Source organism: Rhinolophus sinicus, chromosome 7 (assembly GCF_057876585.1).
Source record: "Rhinolophus sinicus isolate RSI-liver-muscle chromosome 7, RSI-T2T, whole genome shotgun sequence".
In the NCBI taxonomy this organism is placed as follows: domain Eukaryota; kingdom Metazoa; phylum Chordata; class Mammalia; order Chiroptera; family Rhinolophidae; genus Rhinolophus; species Rhinolophus sinicus.
Genome location: NC_142507.1, coordinates 37,611,794 through 37,633,651, shown reverse-complemented (window position 1 = coordinate 37,633,651; position 21,858 = coordinate 37,611,794). Strand labels below are relative to the sequence as shown.

Here is a 21,858-nt window from a genome sequence, read left to right as displayed (position 1 = left end):
CATTACTTCCTTTAATGCAACACCTATATGCAGCAGAGTTGTATTACTGTGGTATTTCTACATGAGGAAATTAAGGACTATTAAACAATTTATTCTAGAAAATGTGCTGCTAAGTACTGGAGCTGGCATTTAAACTTACCTCTTCCTGACACTAAGCTGTCTTCTTGATGGTATCACTCTTTTGCTGGTCATGTTTTCTTCTTGCTTAAAAAAAAAATCACAACTGAAAAATGGTTTTACAACTGGCTCCCACTTACTTATAGAATAAAATATAAATTCTTTGTCTTGACATACAAAAAATAGAAACCCTCCTCAATGTAACTCCACCCACTTTTCAAGCCTCTTTTCCCATACACCTATGGTGTATTATGAGCTCCAGCAGGTCTAAACTTCTAATAGTTCCTCAGGCTTCCAGGCTGTTCCATGACTCTGTGCCTTTGCATGTGCCAGTTTCTGTCTGGTATGACCTCTCCCATCTTTGCCTAGTACATTTCTATTCAACCTTCAAGACTCAACTCATGTAAAAGTCAATTGTTCAGGGAAGATTTCCTTGACTTTTCCAGGTAGCTGGTTGCTCTGTCGTATTGATCATATGACTATAACAACACATTCCACATCACATTATAACCCACTCAAGAGAGACATTACTTGTGTTTCTGACAGTTACTGCGAAATCTTCAAAGCTATAGGCTGCGTATTTATTCAAATTAATATCTGTCTTAGTCCGTTCAGGCTGCTATAACAAAAATACTAGCGACTGGGTGGTTTAAACAACAGAAATTTATTTCTCATAGTTCTGGAGGCTGGGACATCCAAGATCAAGATGCTGTCTGGTTTGGTTGCTGGTGAGAGCCATCTTCCAGGTTTGCAGATGAACACCTTGCTATATAGCTTCACAGGGTGGAGAGATAGAGAGATCATCTCTCGTGTTTCTTGTTATAAGAGCACTAGTCCCATTCATGAGGGCTCCACCCTCATGACCCAAGTATCTTGCAAAGGCTCTACCTCCAAATACTTCACAATGGGATTAGGCTTCAATGTATGAATTTGGGGATGAGGGGAGTGGACATATACGTTTAGTCCAAAGCAGTATCTTTAACATAGTTTAAAATTTTTACTGAAGAAGAATGGAAGGATTAATTGCTGGCACTGGAAAAACAAAATGTTCCTGCCTTTTCTTTAACCCCCAGGAAGCAGCTCTGAAACAAGCTTGTTGGTGAAAGCTATCTCTGCTTACATAGTTTTCAAAATGTGGTTGCTTCAAAAGGCTTTAGTGCAATCATTAATCATTAAGAAAATTAGCAAAGAATAAAAACTACTAAATAAAAATAAAAATACAGTAACAGCTAACATTTATTGCTCAGTTACTATGTACTAAGAACTGTTCTATTTGCTTGCAGGAGCAAACTCATTTAATCCTCACACCAATGCTATTGAGCAGTTATTATGATTGTGAGCCCTTTTTTGAGACTAAGGGAACTGAGGCACAGAATGTTTCCCTGTGAACACACAGACCTAATAAGTGGCAAAACTAGGATCTGAACCCATGCATTCTGGTTCTAGAGCCTTTACAGTATATTAATAAAAAGCCATGAAAAACACAGATGACAGATCTTTTCAGAAAGACTAAATTTCCCCATTTCTGTTCTAATTCTTAGGGGAAAGATTCAAATCAGAAAGACCCATGTACAAACATCCAGTAATGCTACTGAATACTAAGCTAGGCCATAGGAAAAATCTGTATTGCATCTATAAAGTGTGGCTAAGGAAGGCAAGTAAGACTAAATTATAAGAATTAAATTAAAATAATATAACATAAACACCAATTTATCATACTACATACTACAGGTCTAACACTATAGTACAGGCTTAGGAATACAGAACTATAAAATATGATTCTTGTCCCAAAGAAAAAACACTATTATTGCAGAAGACATGACTTTCACAAACATTATTAGAGTAGACAACAGATAATAAAATCTTAAATTATGTGGTATAGACAAAAATGCAACTACACAACAGCAAATATGTTAAATAGTAAACGTATTTATTTTTAAAAGTAATTTTGAAAATAAAGCTGGGAATTCTTTTTCTCAAATGCTTCCAGACTCATCCCTCTAACAGAAATTTTTATAAAATAAAATTTCTACTATAACATTCCATAGAAATTCAGCTTAAGAGGCAAAAAAACAAAACTGAAATAAACAGTTCTAGACTGAATTTTGATTAAAAAACAAAAAAACAACAAGCTTTGTTTCGTGGTTTGAATAAAATGGAATAGCCTTAGGAAAACTGCCTCAGGAAGTCAGAACACAATATAAATCAGTCAAACTTTCCATACCTTACAAGTCACAGGAAATCTTAAAATATCACTTCATTCTGCCTATGTGGAGAAAAGGCAATTTCAGAGGCATTCAAAACATTTTATAAGGTAGAGATTATATGCTTCACCAAATTAAAGTAACAGTTTGTATGTTAACCTTATTTGTAAATGTCATTTCAAAGAAGCAGAGTACATTTGTAAAAGGTGTAGAAAGTCTTATCAGAATTGAATGAAAGAAGAAAACTATAAGACAAAAAAATTAAAACAAGATCTTTCCTGGTCATTCAGTATTAAAATATTTTCATGCTTGTTGAAATGATAATTAGCAATAGAGTCAGAACTATACAGTAGGTAGTAGATTTGACAGAGTGCTGCTGAAAGCATAGGGGCCCGTGGATTTAGGGGCTGACGGCTGCGAAAAACAGAGACTCCCAAGTTGTGGCTGTTTGGGAATTATTTGTTTTAGTGCTGCAAGCTTATATAGCTGGTAGGAGCTTCCTGGAGATTCTTGAGAGAAAGAGACTTTCAAGAAAGTTCTCAGAACCAAGCACCTTGGCAATGCATACTGAGATGATGGGCATGATTGTTCATCTCCCAACCCCTCCAATGGTTGTGGAAGCCTCTTCATATTTATTTCCCATAGAGTATCTTCTGATTTCCAACATGAACTGTCTTTAATGCAATGTGGAAGTTCTATGTATGCATTGTCCATAGTTTTAGGAGGGTGTTCAAAAATCACTATACATTGTAATACAGTTACATTACATTGTAATACAATTACAGTTGGCTAATAGGCTAACTGTAATACAATTACAGTTGGTTTTGGTTACAGTAGTCAAAACCAACGAAGTACATTAATGTGAGAGATTTTGAAACTAACCTGCCTTGTACTTATACAATATGTTCAAACAAGATGGATCGGGGCTGTAACATTTTAAAAGGATGTCAAAACAAAAGACAGTCTTAAAAACTTACCAAACAAATATATTAACACAGCAGGTCATACAAAACTAAATATTGGCTGCTTTCAGAGAAAGTAACTCATTTGCTGGAACATTCTAAAGAAATAACCAAACTGATAGGCCTCAAGAACTTATGTTTCTCAGGTAATGTGTGTTAAATATTCTTGCATCATTCTATTAACCTTCTTGATCTGTATTGTAAAGTGCTTTCTAACAAGACTCTAACAATCCATACCCCTACAAGCATTGTTTGAGAATGCTCATTTCACTGTATCCTTGCCTATATTGATTTCTTTTTTTATCTTTTAGCTAGTAAGATTTCAATAGCATTCTAAAGAAAGTTGTTTCCCTTGGCCTTTGAGTTATCTGGCATTCATAATATTAGTCTTAGCTAGGTAATAAAAACAAATTTAAAAACCAGGAAACATGGTATTATTCTTGGTTGTGTTGCTGATTTTTCAATCTGGCCAAATATTTATGTTTTCAGTTAAAAAAAGAAAGAAAAACGGACTGTTAGCTCTGACTGTTTTTTTCCTCAAAGTGGTAACATTTAAAAACTAAGAACAGAGGAGAATAGATACATTTAAATATGTTAAATTGAAAGCTAATGTTCATTTGCTTATTCCTTGGTTCAACATTTGTTGAGACCCACCAGGCAGATAAAGGAATCGGGGGCTAAGTCCAGAGACCTCTCCACCTAGTGGGGGATACAGACTAGCAAGTAGGTGACAGTGAAGCTCCACCCATCTTTATCCAAAGCACGTGGACCATAACTTGAGCTTCAGAACCAACACTATTTGTGGATTTTTAGAAAGGTAAGACAATATATGTTACATTTAATATGTAACACCTCCTCAAAGAGCCTAGGACAGCCTCTGATAAACAAATACAGCAACATATCTGCAGTGAAACAACATAAATAGCTTCATGTCAGCTCAGGTCAGGATTTGTTGCCAAATCAGTTTTAGCACCAATCATAAAATAAACTTGATTTTCAGAGCTTTCTGGATTTTGGAATTGCAGATAAGGGACCGTGGCCTTGAAAAATGGTTGTACGTTCTAGCATAGAGGTAAGAACAGGGTCAGGAGGGTTGGTGGAGAGAAAACAGAAGTTGGCTCCTAGGTGCCAACAAAATAAAATTAAAGATTATTGTATTATTGGTCCAGGGCGCTGTGAGAAACATTGAGGAAGAGATTACTGCCAGATGATGAATTTTGAGAGACTGCTTTTGAATTTTCTTACTTTATTGTTGAATTACAAATTATCAGATACTTATTGTTGTGTTACAAAGTTAACAGTAACAATGTTCTTATCTGGTCTGTTCAATTCCCCAACTGATAGAATTAAAAATGTTGCAGACAACAGGTTAAATAGCAGTGTCTTTATTTAAACACTTAACTATTTCTTACTTGTCTGTGCAATCATTCAAAGTTTTTTTATACTTTCTTACACTGTTCAGTTGGTTTCTCTGGCCTCAGCCAGGCTCTATCCTACCCCCCTATATATAGTTGATTATCTTACTCACATGCCTGAAAACCTTTAAGAGTTCCCCATTGGGAAAAAAAAATTATATCTCTGTCTTTCTCTGCACAAGCTGTATAGACCAGAAATGAGACTGCAACTTGCACACAAACTTGGGTAGCTTCACAAGTATAAGGAAGCTTTAGGAAGATTGCAAACCTGGTTGTACAACGCAGGCGGGGCAAACAGGGCAAACACCAAAGCTCAGGAGCGATGTATGAGACAACACGAGCCACGCCAGTCAGGAGCAGATGCTGAAGATGACCCTTGGAGCTCAAGTGCATGGAAAGCAGATCTAGAACTAGAATCCTTTTAATATGAGCCTAGAATATCTTCACGTGTGAAATATTTGTATGTGAAGAGCCACTTCTAAATTTTATTTTCTTTAATAGTTTTAACAATCCTTTTTCCCAATCTTACTTGTATACATTCTTTGCACTATTTTTCAAGGTGAGGTTTATGCAACAAATGCAAATTAAGGACCTGATCAAGTTATACGTTAATCAATCAAAAGTATCCACTGAGGCATTCAAAAAGTGAGCAGCACACAAGAGAAATTTTGAGGTAGTCATAAGAAAACAAAATTGGGAAATTTGAACCAATATGGTTTTACTATATAGTCTTATCATTTTAGTAGATGTAAAATTAATATTTTTTAAATCCTAGAAACGTATAAAATAGTTCAGTAGATGTACCTCTAAAATATCTAAAAGCTTTAGGGCATTCTTTGTCTTCCATACTGCAATGTATTTACAAATACAAAGTACAAAATATCAGCTATTCATTTTTCCTAGCTGGGACAAAGTTAGGGCACTGAATAGTAAAACTGCAGAAATGGTCATTTCAATTACATTGTGACTATGCAAACCAGAGCAGTTGGCTAAATATGAAAAATGCAAAGTCTGTTTCATTTCTTGTTCCTGAACTCAAACTCTCATATGAGGGGAAGGATAGAAAGAAGGCACCTAATGTCCCTTAACTATTTCTTTCTAATACTCCCTAAAAAATGATGGACCTTAATTCTGTTAGGATCTCTTTATTACCTGCCATCTCTAAATAAAATGTTCATCTAATTGAAAATTTATTTCAGTAACAATTTTTTTTAATCTGTTTGATATGGCACCTAATTTGTCTAAGGTAAGGTTGACATAACCTTTGACTGTGAGTATATGGGGGATAAAGAGGAATTAAATCGCTTCTTTGTGCAAACATGGGATTGCCTCCCTAAAATAACCTATATTTGAAGACTCTTGTAACCCTGTAAGATAGATTTTAAAGATTAGGAAAATAAGTCTCAGAGGTGGAACAACTACTCCACACAGGGGACCCAGTTCATAGGAGGCTCAGTCAAAAGCAGAATCCAGATTCTGGACTCTCTGCAGAGCACGCTTTCGTACCATATATTTTCTCGAATGCATTAATTCATTCCCACATGCATTCATTCAAACACCAGACAACATATTTCCATGTGGGTGTTAAGTATTAAAAATGTTTTAGTAATGATAATAATAACTTTTTATTGACTACCTCTTATAGGCCCTGTACTATGAACTTTATGCATTAAAAAGGAATTACTCCTTCCAGCAAATGTAGTTTACAAGTGAGGAAGCTGATGATTAAAGGGGTAAAGTAACTTTCCCAAGGTCCTGTGTGTGGTAAGGGACAGAGTTGGAGGTCTGTTTGATGGCAAGCCTTCATCTTTAACTACTGGGCCCATTGCCTTTAAATATTATGTAGACACATTACGTAGCCAATTAAATATTAGGTAGCTATATAAGAGTCTTTCCTGAGGTTAGAAACTAGCTTGGAAGAAAGAATGAAGAAAAGTGAACTAGTTCCCCTCTCGTTATTGGTCCAGGTATTCTTTTTTTTTTTAATATATTTTTTTATCTTTCCATTACAGTTGACATACAATATTTGGTCAAGATATTCTTAATCGCTGGCAGGCAAAATGTGCAGAACTGAACAGCACCGCTCATCGTTTCAGCTGTCTGCCAACTCCTAGCAGGTCACTGTTCATGAAGCCTGTTTCAGTATTAAATGGCCTGAACTGATTTTAGCTAAATCAAAATTATGACCTCCATTAGAAAGAAATTCAGCCTATGAGCATGAATGAAAAAGGAGAATGAAGGCCTGTTGATAAATCCAGTGAACCGAATGTAAGGAAAGAGAGTAGCTTCATTCTGGTTTGTTTCTTATCTGGTCTTCTATTTATTTACAGGAAAAGTAGTGGTATTTACCTCTCAGCAGCAGAGGGGGTAGGGTAAACTGGGAGGGACAAATTTCTTAATACCCACTAGGCCCACTCCCTTTCCACACCATCCATTTAATCTTGACTGCTGTTTTCATTTATTCTCAGACTCAGTTATTGAATGTTCTGGCTTGGGCCCAGTGGGATAAGACAAAGGTAACATCAGACAGAATTGGGATGGGAACTCCATATGACTAACAGGATAGACACCTGAGTATCATAATTGTCTCTGTTCTAAGAGCCCGAGACCTATCATTCTGTGAGAGCTTGGTCTGATACTTAAGGAAGAAAAATATTAAGGTATCAAATGGACATTCATTAAGGACTACTGAAGAAAATTACATTGGCTTTTCATAGTTTTTGTGTGTGGTATTATGGGGAAAAAAACCTGCAGTTAAAGTGACATCACATATAAAGACAAGAAAACTAGAAGAGCTAAAGTAATAGTTTTGCAATCTTACCAATTAGGTAATGGATGTGAAATTAATTTGGCAGCTTGAAAGAGTTTACAAACTGGAGCTAGTGTTATGAGGTAAACAAAATCAAGGGACATCATGGCTAGAGCGTAGAACCTACTGACCATCCTTTTACAGTTTTACGGAAATGAAGACAGAGTGAAAATATTTGCACATGTACCACACTTCTCTCTCTCTCTCTTTTTTTTTTAAAGAGATATACAGGTACAAGGAAAGAAATTCAAACACTACAATAATATAAACTGTAGAGTATCCCGGATTCGTAGGCAATCAGTTTCTAGTTTCTTATATATCCTTTCATATATATTTTATGAATACATCTGTTCACATTTGTTACCTATGTCTTTCGAATAAAAATAATTGGTTCTCACCTTATAGCTTTTCTTTACTCTTTCACATTTTGTGGATTTTGGTATAGCAATTACACCCCATTCTGAAAAATAAATCGCAATAAAAATATGTAAGCAATTAATAAATATTTAAACATTTAAGTTGCATCTTCATCCTTAAAAATTCACCTTTACAATTTACGTAGATAATATGCTTGGCATTGAAAAGATGAGCACTTCGCGTTCAGCATTTGCCTACCCAAAATCGTTAAAAGTTTACTGTTCAGTGTTCTTGCATTTAGAGGAAAATCAAAACATGGTAAGACATTGGTGCTGATGAATTTAACTCTGGGCCTTTGATAGAGCCTGCTTTCCTGAATCCACCTAACAGAAGTTGTGTGATGTGATTTGCCTTTGATTCCTAAGGTTTTCTTTTTTTTTTATGTACTCCCTAAATATTTTGTGACTCCAGGAAACAATTTGATACAAAACTGAAATACACCAGCTGGGGAAGGAGAAGAAAAATGAAATCCCCATATCCTTTGAATATGAAGCTTCAATTTCAGGCACAGAAATACATTGCATCATGTGTACCACTTCATTTTTTCACTGGATGCCAATCACGTGTTTCCCTGACTTACCTGAATGCTCCGGCATACACACATCTGGCCAGGAGTTTCGTCAGAACTTTTTGCCAGCTATTGAACATGTGGATGACTCAGGACCTCCCCTCTGGCTAATGGGCAACAACCTTCAAAAATGTGTTGGCTTTTTAACAATAAACTAATAGTTTCTGAGGTCTTTGAAAGGATGAAATGCAAATTGTTAGAGACTAGAAGAGAGGAAGAAGACTCCTTGAAAAATAAAGATTCACCATATTGGTAAGTTATTGATTTTATAATTTAATGTGAGAAAGAGTAAAATGCAACCACTATGTTTAATTAAAATAACAGATTACATTGACACACAGCTGAGGTATTTCAGGAAAATGTGCACAGAGCTCTCTGACATAGGACTTCCTCTTACTCCAAAGTCCCCACTACTCCAACTCCCTAAAACAAGATGCCCATTGACCTCATTTGTTTCTGAAATGGCTATTTAACAAAAAACAAAAACAAACAGTTTCTCACTTAAAACTTTTTACTATATAGTTATATAAAAAAAAATGCAACCATCAACATACGTAAAATACGTACACACAGTGAAGTCCACGAAAAATAAAATTTCTAAAATAGTCATATATGTTGTTTGGGACTAGGCAGACAAAACAAGACACTAATTGAATTTCAACTTTTCACCTAACTGTTTTGGGTCATGGAAAGACATAGGCAAAGCTTTTCTGAACACTAAGCATTCATTCTTTATAGCTCCACTTAAGAATTCACCCAACACAGAGTGTGCTAGAAAGAAGTTCAAATTCACATTAGAAATAATGCTACTAGTGATACCATTTTAACTGGAGAAAGTGTTTCTGGGATTCTGTAAAACCATGTGGAGAAAAGGAAGAACTGAAAAATGGGATGAAATAGTTTGTCAGATACATAGGATATAGGATGAAAAAATGATCATGGATTCAAACAAATATAAAACAAGAATATGAAACTACTTACAATAAATGAAAGAGAAAAAAAGACATGGTCATACCTGAATTAAGATCTCTACTTCTTGACAATTATATAAATAAAATCTTACACTTAAATTTGCTAGAGAAATAAGTAACTGGTTGGCTTCTGTTTTGCTCTAAACCGAAGGCAGTGTACAGTGGTAGGGGAAAAGCTCGTAATTACCGTTTCCTTTCTTTTATAGAGTACAGTTCATTGCTTTTCACTTCTCAGGAGAAAAAAAAATCCCAATTTTTAAGGGCTTTTTTCCTTTCCTCACCTCATCCCTAGACCCAGTTTAAGATTTAATCCTTATCCCTTCAAAGAGTACAGCACTTCAATTCATGACAAAGCACTAGATTGGTGCTGATGAGAACAGGACCAAAATTTAAAAAGAGATTAGTTATGCTGAGAAATGTCCACCGGAAGTACTTGCAAGGACACAGAACCAACCAGCCAGTGTATATTGTAATCTCCTACTGCTGTTTACAGGAAACTGTACAAAGCACAGTACTGGAACAGAAGAGAATAGGGTATATGTCATAGACTTTGAGGATGGAGGAAAAAAAATGTCTGTGTAAAATAAATTAAGGACACTCCAAACAATCACACAAACGAACAAAAAAGAAAGACATTCAAATACATACGCTTCATGCATACAAACTGAGCAAATAAAAATAACGCTTTAAAACCTAATTAAAAAATAATATTAAACCTTATGGCATATAAGTGCTCTATTTTTCTAAAAGAGAGAAAATAAGCTATGCTATGTCCATGATAGTACAGACAATTGTTTCAAAGATCTGGCACCAAACACTTAAAAAATAATTCTTAAAATAATTACATCAGCATATGGACTGTGGAAAACTTCTACCATAAAAAGGTCAGATGAACATTTCCTGTTTCACATTTCTAGTACACGTTGTCTTTTAGACAACAATAAGTGTGAAACAATCGTTTGGCACGAGTTCAATACGTCCTAAGCCATGGCCTGGCCCTTGAAAACTGGGATGAGTCAGCCTCAAAATGCAAAGATCTCAGTGACGACAAGAAAGGCACATGGTGTCTGGGGAGTGGCGGCCCTAGAGAATGAGATTCAAGAAGCCAACAAACACATCTCTGACTTTAACTTTTCATGTTTGTTGACCAGTGAAGAGCTCTGATCCTTACTATTTACATGTACATAAACAGCATTTAGGCTGTGTCTGAATAACCTCGCTATATATATATCCAAGACAAAGCTGCAATACAGTAAAAGAATGTTTTGGTAATTCCTATGAAATTGCTAACCAGAACTGACCATTGTTTCCACTCCCCAACCTCTGGTTCCTGCTCTGAACAGTGGGTCCAGGTGAGAATGAATGCTTCTTTGCTCATCACGGAACTTGGCAACTACTGGGAATACTTACCCTACCTGTGGGCCTCATCATTGCTTTGAATACCATGAGACAGGTCCACCCAGGAGTGGGCCTCCCATAAACTTGGTAGACTCACATCCATCTTCTCTGATGCCCGACTGGGACCCTTTGGACATACTGGCATCAAAACAACCCATAGCAACTTAAGAATATGTGGGCCAGTCATTTCCAATGACATCTCTGCTCTCTAACCTTCTGCCATTCAGTTAAGGAAGGTAGATGGAGAGAGCATCTGAAATAAGGCAGAGGATGCAGAGGTGTTAACAATGGGACAAGCATACAGAGTTAGGAGCAGCAGAATCTGAGATAAGTTACAAAGCAGGAAAAAGTGACAATAGGGGTAAAGGGCAGGCAGCTGGGGGGCGGGCTGCCTGTCATCCAGAGCCGGAGGACTACAGAGCTGAGAGAGCCTGGAGTTATCCTTGACCAGCCTTCTTTTTCATCCTCCATACACAACTGATCAAGTCCTCCTCATTTTTCACTCCCAGGGATAAAAAACACCTGCTGTTTTTCCCCTACCAAATAATAAAGTTTTATTTACTTAAAATTATATAAATAATACATGCATTTTAAATTTTCAAAACAATATAGAAACAATGCAGAGAAAAACTAAAGATCATCTCCAACCGTACTATCCAGAAAAAAGCACTGTTTTACTCTTTTGTTGAAAAGCCTTATAGATATCTTTATCTACACACATGCACGTTCCTACACACACAGAGACAATGTTACGGGAAGTGAGGCATGAGATGCAAGGCATTTGGTAACCTTTTTTCATTTAATAATAGATCATGGGTATCTTTCTATTTCAATAAATATAGATTTAAATAATCATACTTAATGGTTACATAATATTTCGTTGAGAGGATACGTCATAATTTATTTAACAAACCTTCCATTGAAGGAAAGTATTACTTTCATCAGTGCTGTTGTTGACAATCCTGATATTAACACCGTGTACACACATGTACAAGTGCTATTACGACATCTTCTATACCAATCTGATAAAGAAAAGTTGCGCTTGTGGGTTTTTTCCTATTTATTTTTATCTTTGATGAGGTTTTATTGTATGCAATTTATATTCTTTGATAAATTGGTATGTCCATTTGTCCAGCTGAGTGCTTTTTTATTGCTTCATAAGACCTCTTTGTATATTAAGGATATCAGCCCTCCCCTGTTTCATATCATTCATGTGTCACAAGTTTTTTTTTCCCCCAGTTTGTCCCTGGCTTTTTACATTTAATTTTATGACATTTTTGCTGAAGCATTTAATTTGTACATAGTCAGATTCATCAGTAATTTCTTTTTTGGCTTAGCCCTACTGATTTACTCTCCTAACATACCTCTTATTACTAACTTAGATCAAGTCCTTTATTATCTGTCACCCTCATAACTATAACAATCTAAATTGGTCTCCCTGCCATCATCCAGGCTCTGCCTCCTGGAATCTATACTCTACACATCTGTCAGAATGTTGTTTTTTAATGAAAATCTGGCCAGGTCAGTCTTCTACCTAATACTGTTTACTGGTATGTGCCCCAAGTTGGGGATTTCATACAAATACTTCATCAGTCAATAAAGTAGTAACTAACCATGACAAATATTCCTGAAGCATTATTTATTTGTGAAGATTTTTGAAGAAAGAGAGCACATTGTTTTTATTTTATTACATTGACTACAAATACATTATGGAGCAGGATGCAAAATTGAAGTGAATTTTTAAGATAAACTAGGTTTAAAAAAAAAAACACAACACAGTATTTAGATAGAAATGTTTAAAAAGCAATAGACATGAAAGATAAAGCTTAAGCTCCTTAACACATGTGGCAGGGAGCGCCTTACATTCACCAGAATCCATTGCCTTTCTTCTGGATGACATAGATTCCCCAGCCTCCCTCCGAGTTAGGTGTGACTATGTGATTGAGTCCTGGCTCATGGAGTGTGAAAGAAATTAGAGTAAACATATGATTTATTGTCCAAATCAGGATACTGTTAAGAGTGAAAAAGAACACTATTATCTGTTGCATTGGGAATTTGGGGTATAAACTGGGAAATACGATCACCATGGGGAGAAATGAAGACCCCAGGCGGCCCAGGCCTAACTCTCCCCTCTCTTCTCCAGTCTGTTCACAGAGGAGGAAGAAGCTGGCAGAAGACTCAATGCCCTGGGTAAAGCCAGCGGATGGGAAGCCTTGTGCGAAACTGTCCTGGGAGTAAGAACAACACTTCTAACATTTCAAACCATTGGTGATAGCAGTTCTTATTCTGACTAGTACAGCGTGGAGCACAAGGCTTGCTTAGTACGGCCTCTCTAGCTCTCCAGCCTCACCATTCATCACTCCCTAGCTGGAGCAAACAACTGCTTACTCATATGTTTTAAAATACTTGTTTATACGTGCATGTCTCCCACCAGTCAGGAAGATCGTTGATGGCAAAAACTTAGTCTTAATTCTCTTTGTAGCCTTGAATATCTGGGACATAATAGAGTTAATAAATATCTCTTGGATAAAGAAATATTTAGCCAAGTAAGAAGTAAATCTTTCAGCTCTGTCTATTTCATGCCCAGAACTAAACCTGTCAGAACTACACAACACATGGAATCTCTTATATCAGCAAATTCAAGAGCTTAGAAAAATTAGCTATACACATTTTTTGTAGCCCCAAAATATGAGTGCAAAAATATTCTTCCTCTTGGCCTGCAATGTTCATTTATCTCTACCTCCTCCCCACCCCATACACACACACACACACACACACACACACACACACACACACACTCACTTGCTCACTTCCTGGGGGAATATTTGGCTTAATTAACAATACTAGAATAAGTTTGAAGGAAAAGAAAAAATTAAGATTTTAGGTTCAGGTTCAATCCTGGCCAGTAATCCCTGCACGAGGCCCTTTGGCTCAGCAGGGGGGTTTACTCTCCTGCTTTCCAAGATGATGTATAATTGACAATGATGTACACTAGAGCATGTTATCAACTCGAGAAAGTGGCTTTGCCCATGATTTAATTAACATTAATGGTAGTTGAGCTGCACACACAGAGCACATGTCCTCTTTGCTCTAAAAAAGAAAGGTTTTTCCCCACCTAGATTATGAAATATTGATTAATTCACGTATGCTCAGATAGCCATCTAAAAATGGAATCACTTAATCTGTGACTCTGTCCCCCACATCCATATACAAAAACATAATTGTATGTTTGGGTATTGTTCGCAAACAGTCCTGAGAACAACACAAGGAGTGATGAGGGGGTGGAAATGAGGAAGGAGGGTAAGAGCAGAGGAAAAAAAAGTGCTACAAATGAAATATGTCAAACTACTCCCACAGACAGACACACAACACCCACACACAATCACACACACACAGACACAACACTCGCTCTACTCATTAATGCAAGTTTGTTTTCATGCCAAATATTAGGGCAACATTAATTACAGAGAATTCTCATTAATCCATTTCCCAGTTCATTAATTATGCATCAGTGCCAAGTTGTTGTTGGCCTGACATAAGACAACGCTGTTCCAATAAAGATAGGACGCTGTGCATTACACAACAGTTACGGGGCTTTCCTGACTCTTTGGGATGGTATTCAGGAATCTATTCAATTCATCTGTGTATATATTTGTGTCTCCTAATAAGTATTCTGTGATTATGAAGCGTCCTTTAAGCTGACTACAATTGTTTCTTAGCTAATACTTCATCCATCTCTGTCACGAGTACATTAGTAATTCTATTCAGCTAGAAAACCCCCCACAACATTGTGAATGTACCTAATCCCACTGAATTGTACATTTAAAAATGGTTAAGTTTAAGGTGATGTATATTTTACCACAATAAAAAATATTTTTAGAAAGCAAAGGAAAATATCTATAGATTTTTGAAAAAGTTAAGTTATAGGGGGAATATAAAAAAAAAATGAGTTTAGGGCTGGCCTGGTGGCTCAGGCGGTTAGAGCTCCATGCTCCTAACTCCGAAGGCTGCTGGTTCGATTCCCACATGGGCCAGTGGGCTCTCAACCACAAGGTTGCCGGTTCAATCCCTCGAGTCCCACAAGGGATGGTGGGCAGCGCCCCCTGCAACTAAGATTGAACTGGCACCTTGAGCTGAGCTGCCGCTGAGCTCCAGGATGGCTCAGTTGGTTGGAGCGCGTCCTCTCAATCACAACGTTGCCGGTTCAACTCCCGCAAGGGATGGCGGGCTGTGTCCCCTGCAACTAGCAATGGCAACTGGACCTGAAGCTGAGCTGTGCCCTTCACAACTAAGACTGGAAGGACAACAACTTGAAGCTGAACGGCACCCTCCATGGCTGGGATTGAAGGGACAACAACTTGACTTGGAAAAAAGGCCTGGAAGTGCACACTGTTCCCCAATATAAAGTCCTGTTCCCCTTCCCCAATAAAATTAAAACAAAAACAAACAAACAAACAAACAAAAACATTAAACACTATTTAAAAAAAAAGATTTTACAAGTCCTCAAAAAGTCTCAAAAGACCTCAGAATGTAGTTCCTTTTGTGCAGAGAAAACATGAGATGAACTTAAGAGCCCGAATAGTCTCAATATGCTGCTTGCAAAAGAATTTTGGAAAGCAAGCATGTTTGAATGGTCTCATCAACAAATATTAATTGAGCAGCCATAAGATTCTTAGCACAGTACTAGTTACTTGGAGCTACCTACATGTATGTTTAATTACATCTAGTCTCCTAACATATTATTCCCTTTATTCCTAGCTCAATTCTTTATCAGTGACTGAATATCACATCTCCCTCGGACCCAAGTAAAGCAAAGGTTAGATTTACTAAACTTGGAGTAGTGAGCAGATAAAAGCTATGGGCTGCTTCCACTGATGGATAGGTTCACTTTTTCTGCAGTGAATAAGTCTTACTTTTAAGTAATCCTTCAGATCTATTAAGTGTCTTATAGGTAATAAATACTACAGTGTCTCACTCTGAGTGGGTACACAGTAAATGTCAACTGACTCAGTAACCTTTTCCCAACCTTCACATCAAGATATCCAGTATTAAATGGCATCAAATCCTATCTTCAAGGTACAAACTGATTGACCCTGGAGTTTGGAAAGGATTTTCTAATAAATATCACACAACTGAATTTACTGCAACAGTTACTATGTAGCATCAATCTGAGGTGAAATTCTGGCCAGTTAATCAAAATAAATGTTGAAATAAGAAAGAAAAAATAGTAAAAGATACAGGAACGGCTCTGTTAAGAATTATTTAATCCTTTGTCTATTTCTTCACCATGGAAATATTGTTAAACTGATATTTTTACTTGAATCAAAAACCATTAATACCCAAAGAAAGTTGCACACAACTGGTTGTTAAATTCCTTTAGTCACTTCTCCATAAGCTTTCTTATTTTAGAGCCTTAATTTTATCTAGTGTACTTACTGAACAGGCTAATTTACTTAAATTCCCTTTTATACTGCATCTTTGATTGTGTACGTATTTACCTCATCTGCCTTCTCCAGTGAAGGGTTACCTGGGATTCGCTCAGGCTACAGAGACCGAGGAAGAAGACAGGAGCACCTCTTGCCCAGCGCCATATCATGTGTGGAATAAGAGTATAATCTAAAGGAGAGACTGCTGGACAAGTACCTCTTGAGGGCCAAAGGTTCATCAAAGCAAGGGGGGCCTAAAGTGGTTAATGATACTCTTGCTGGGAAGGGAAATGTTCAGAGAACAAGATGCAGCAGCTGGTCCAAATAGGTGGACTACATTTTTGTATGTTTCTTAGCATCATGCTGTGAAGCAGACTCAGTTTATCTAGTGAAGAGGCCAAAAGGGTTGGGACAGATGATGTTCAAATACCCTCAACATGGAGCAACTAATATTCGTGTAGCATTTTTAAGTTTCCCAAGAAGCTTCATACTTGTCATATCTACTGAGCCTTGACTCAGTCCTATGAAGTATATATTGTATCCACATTTTACAGATGATGATAGGACAAAAGAAAGTGACTCCATTGTAGAAGCAGCATCTGGGGCTTGGCCTACACTCACACAGTCACCCAGAAGCTGTGGTGGCTCTGTCAGGATGCAAGCCTGCTTCCCCAGCTAGAGGAGCCAACCTATGGGAATATTACCTGCTGACCACCTGTTGACTGGCTAGGCAGAGAAGCAGCAGTAATCAGAACTGCGCTCAGGCTAAAAGGACAATTGGATCTGCGAGGTAGGTCTCAGTGAATTTTTGGAGATCTCAGTTTCTCGCTTAAGAGGTCCTAGAACAAAGGTAGTGGGAAGTAGTGGCCATCTATGAAAGCTCATTAAGTTGTCCACTGATAAGTCTCCAAATTACTTTTTTAATGAAACATTGCAAAGTGATTTGGGGTATATGACTCAAAAGTAATGGAAAGGGTTTAAGTAAATTTTCATTCTAAAACACAGAAAGTTCTCCTTCCAGGGCTTTCTATTTAGGCATATGAAAAAGGCTTACAATATGCACTAGAAATTTTGTTGATGCTGAACCTGTGTTATCCAGCAATAAGCAATACCTACTCATCAAGGGATACACAAACTAGAAATTTCCAGTCAAATGGTGAAGTGGGTAACTGCTGTGCTCACCTCCTCTCAAGACCAAATCAGTTACAACTTAACTACAGAAAAGCCATCATTGAGAATAGCCTGAAGTCTAGATGAACAGAAGTTCTACAACTGAGGACAGCCACCTTGAGACTGCAGGACAGGCAGAGACATGGAATAGGCTGGTCCCACACCACAGGTGACAGCTAAAAAGCAGGAGGGATATCTTGGCTGTGCAGATTCCCCCACCCCTGTTCTCAGGGGTCCCAGCCCCACACCAGGTTCCCCAGCCCAGGGTTCCAGTGCCAGGGAGAGAAATTCCCATAACTTCTGACTGTGAAAACCAGTGGAGATTGTGGCTGAGTGAGATGGAGGGTGGCTAGAGTCCCAGGGCCAGCGCACTGACTTATTGCTGACAGATCCACTCACTCTGAGCTCCCACACTGGGACAGCAACTCGAAAGTCACCAGGGACATACGGGGAGGAACTGAATTGTCTGGTTTCAGAGTAAGGGCTGGAGGGGAAACTTTCTCCCAGAGAGAAATGCTGGCAGAAGCTATTGTTTCTTTGCTGAGCCCTCCCCCTCCAGGTATGCAGATTCAGACAGTTACCATAGCTGAGTCTCCATCAACTGGCTAACATTGTTTGCCCCACCCTGGTGATTCCTCCAGACTCTGCCCAACCCAACTTTTGGGCACATCCAAGCTGCTTCCAGTAGCTTTTGCATACAAATGGCATGTCTTGGCTCATGCTGTGAACGTTCCTAAAATCTCTCAAAGGTTCACAGACCCCCAGAAAGCAGCATCTGGCATTGGCATGTCCCATAACTCTTGCTAAGTAGCCCCAAGACCAGCACTAGTAGCAGCCAGCCTCAGTCTGTGGCTTGGACTCTTGAGTTTCTTCAAAGCCCAGTATGGGTGACAGTCATCTGAGGATTGCTTTATGGCTCCTGCCAGGAGGCCTTGGGTGAAGCAGAGGGTGTAGAAAAACTTGGCTTATGGCAGGATCCCTCCAAGGAAGCCCCAGGGCTGGCATGCCTGATGGCACGCTTCAGTCTGAGCCAAAGCATCACCTGGCTGCCTCCAAAAATGACACCAAGGGCAGATTTGTCAGACACCAGAGCTCTGCTAAAGCAAATCCTGCTCCATAGGGTCAGTCCCTCCACTGTAGTCATGGCCAGTCCTCACAACCAAGCAGCCTGAGGATCAATCGTTCCCATTGATGTGTAAACAGCAACCAAGACTCAACTACAACAGGGGGGCACACACAATCCACACAAGGGATATATCTAGAGCATCTGGTTCAGGTGACCAGGGAGACTGTGCCACTGGGCCCCCACAAGACACCTACTACATAAGGCCACTCTACTAAGATCGGGAAATATAACAGCCCTACCCAATACATAGAAACAAACACAGGGAGGCAGCCAAAATGGGAGACAAAGAAACAAGTCCCAAATGAAAGAATAGGGCAAAACTCCATAAAAAGAATTAAGCAAAATGGAGACAATCAATCAACCAGATGCATAATTCAAAACATTGGCTATAAGGATGCTTAATGACCTCAGGGAGAACTTCAACAAAGAGATAGGCAACATAAAAATAGCGATAGAAATATAAAAAACAACCAGTCAGAAATGATGAATGTAATAACTGAAATGAAAAAATACATTCGAGGAAATTAACAGTAGATTAAATGAAGCAGAGGATCAAATCAGTGATTTGGAAGATAAGGAAGATAAGCAGAAAATACTCAATAAGAGCAGTAAAAAGAAAAGGAATCCAAAAAATGAGGAGAGTTAATGGGCCTCTGAAACAACATCAAGTGTACCAACATTTGTATCATAAAGGTACTGGAAGGAGAAGAAAGCAAGGAATTGAAAACCTATTTAAAGAAATAATGACAGAAAACTTCTCTAACCTGGTGGAGGAAATAAACATACAAACCCAGGAAGTGAAGAGAGTCCCAAACAACAGGAACCCAAAGAGGTCCACACCGAGACAAATCATAATTAAAATGTCAAAGGTTGAAGACAAAAAGAGACTCTTAAAAGCAGAAAGAGAAAAGCAGTTAATTACCTATAAGGGAGTTCCCATAAGACTGTCAGCTGATTTCTCCATAGGCTCTCTACAGGCCAGAAGGGATTGGCAGGAAATATTCAAAGTGATGAAAACCAATGACCTGCAACCAAGATTACTCTACCCAGCAAAGTTATCATTTAGAATCGAAGGACTGATAAAGAGTGTCTCACCCAAGAAAAAGTAAAAGGAGTTCATCATCACCAAACCAGTATTACAAGAAATGTTAGAGGGACTGCTTTAAGAATAAAACATTCATATGTTATTATTCATTAAAATATGAATAATAAAATGGCAATAGCTTCATATCCATCAATAATTATTTTAAATGTAAATGGATTAAATACTCCAATCAAAAGACACAAAGTAGCTGAATAGATATGAAAACAAAACCCTTACATATGCTGCCTACAAGAGACTCACCACAGATTGAAAGACACACACAGACTGAAAGTAAAGGGATGGAAAAAGATATTTCCTGGAAAGAAAAAAAAGCTGGGGTTGTAATACTTATACCAAACAAAATAGACTTCAAAACAAAGACTATAAAAAGAGACAAAGAAGGACCTAGTAATCCCACTTCTGGGTATTTATCTGAAGAACCCCAAAACTCTACTTTGAGGGGATGTGTGCATTCATACGTTCATTGCAGTATTGTTTATAAAGGCCAAGATGTGGAGGCAGCCTGAGTGTCTGTCGATGGATGAATGGATAAAAAGTAGGTGGTAAATACAAGTACATACAGTGGAATATTGCTCAGCCATGGAAGGGAATGTATTCTGCCATCTGCAGCAACATGGATTAACCTGGCTATTATTGTGCTCAGTGGAGTATGTCAGACAGGTGCCATGTGATTTTGCTTATATGTTGAATCTAAAGAACAAAATAAGTAAACAAATAAAACAGAAACAAACTCATCAATACTGAGAACATTTTGATTGTTGCCAGATGAAGGGGTGTTGAGGAGTTGGGTGAAAGGGGGAAGGAATTAATAAATATAAATTGGTTGTTACACAGTAGTCATAGGGATGTAGGATATAGCATAAGGAATATAGTGAGTAATATTGTAAGTATATATGGTATCAGATAATATCATATATGGTATAAGTATATATGGTATCATATAGGTACTAGATTTATTGGAGTGATAGATGGGAGGGGGATTGGGGCCAGGGTAAAAAAGGTGAAGGGGTTAAGAAGTACAAATTGGTAGTTACAAAATAGTCATGGGGATGTAAAACATAGGGAATATAGTCAATAATACTGTAATAACTATGTATAGTGCCAGGTGGGTACTAGACAAGTCACAGAGATCACATCTTAAATTATATAAATGTTTAACCATTCTGCTGTGCACCTGAAATTAATATAAAATAATATTGAATGTCAAAAAACAAAAAGAGATACACAAACTAATTGTAAAACAGAACAAAAGCCCCCAAAGAAAAGCAAAAATAGTAGAATTTTTAAAAATTATAAGCCTAATTCACCTCATATTAATCTCATTGAGATATAGGTCTTATAAAATCACATTTACTTTTAAGTCAAATAGTAAGAAAATTTTTGATCAACTGTAGAATAATAATAATTATGATGGTGCCTGACTGATTCCAAAAGCAGTTTGGGCTTCATGATTATAGAAAATTTTAAATTTTTTAAAATTTCAATTCGTAAAAACTATTTTTCTTGAAGTGAAACATGATAAGGTCATCAACAAAAGATGTTCAAGCATAAGCATAAATTATATTAGAACAAAATTCCATGGGTGAAGTGGAATGGAAATATGAGTTTAGGGGAAAAAATGATAAAAATATCTATAAAGAAAGCATACCAATTATTTTTCAAATAGATGGTTGAGGTATTAAATTGCTATCATATTTATATCACATTAGTTACTATTAAAACAGTGGTATAGCAATTTTATTTTTAAGTAGAATATATACAACGTGAGAGAAATTGCATCCTCTGCAACTATTTACACTTAAAATAAAATTTTTCAGCTGTAACAATGTGTCAGAGAGACACGTGCTTTTTCAAAATTCTATTAGGCTGTATGTAAACAGGAAAGTTTAAAGACCACTATGCTACAGAAATACATTACTATGTCTAATATTTGTATAAGAAATGCAGATATTTCTAAAAATTCTGCAGAAGTAGATCATATGCTGAGAGTACAGAATCATAGCAATTCATTACTAAAGCAAACATAACCTACTGAAATATTTGTGTCTCAGCCAACATCTCCTACAGTTGTCTGCCTGATTCTTCCACGACTACATCTAAAACCTACTGGCCAAGTCATTATGCATATCAGGCAAGAAATGTGACTGTGGGAAGCTGATGTAAAATAACC

The 21,858-nt window shown here is 37.4% G+C and overlaps 1 long non-coding RNA gene across 8 annotated transcripts in view; it reads right to left on the bottom strand.

The window, feature by feature from the left end:
• LOC109459344 (uncharacterized) overlaps positions 1 to 21,858 on the bottom strand; it is a 144,402-nt gene that overhangs the window by 18,404 nt on the left and 104,140 nt on the right. For all 8 annotated transcript variants that reach the window (XR_012491650.2, XR_012491647.2, XR_012491648.2 and 5 more), the window contains 3 exons: positions 7,906 to 7,967; positions 2,342 to 2,383; positions 140 to 204 (listed from right to left, as the gene is read on the bottom strand). This is a non-coding gene — a long non-coding RNA (uncharacterized LOC109459344). The remainder of the gene's footprint in view (positions 1 to 139; positions 205 to 2,341; positions 2,384 to 7,905; positions 7,968 to 21,858) is intronic.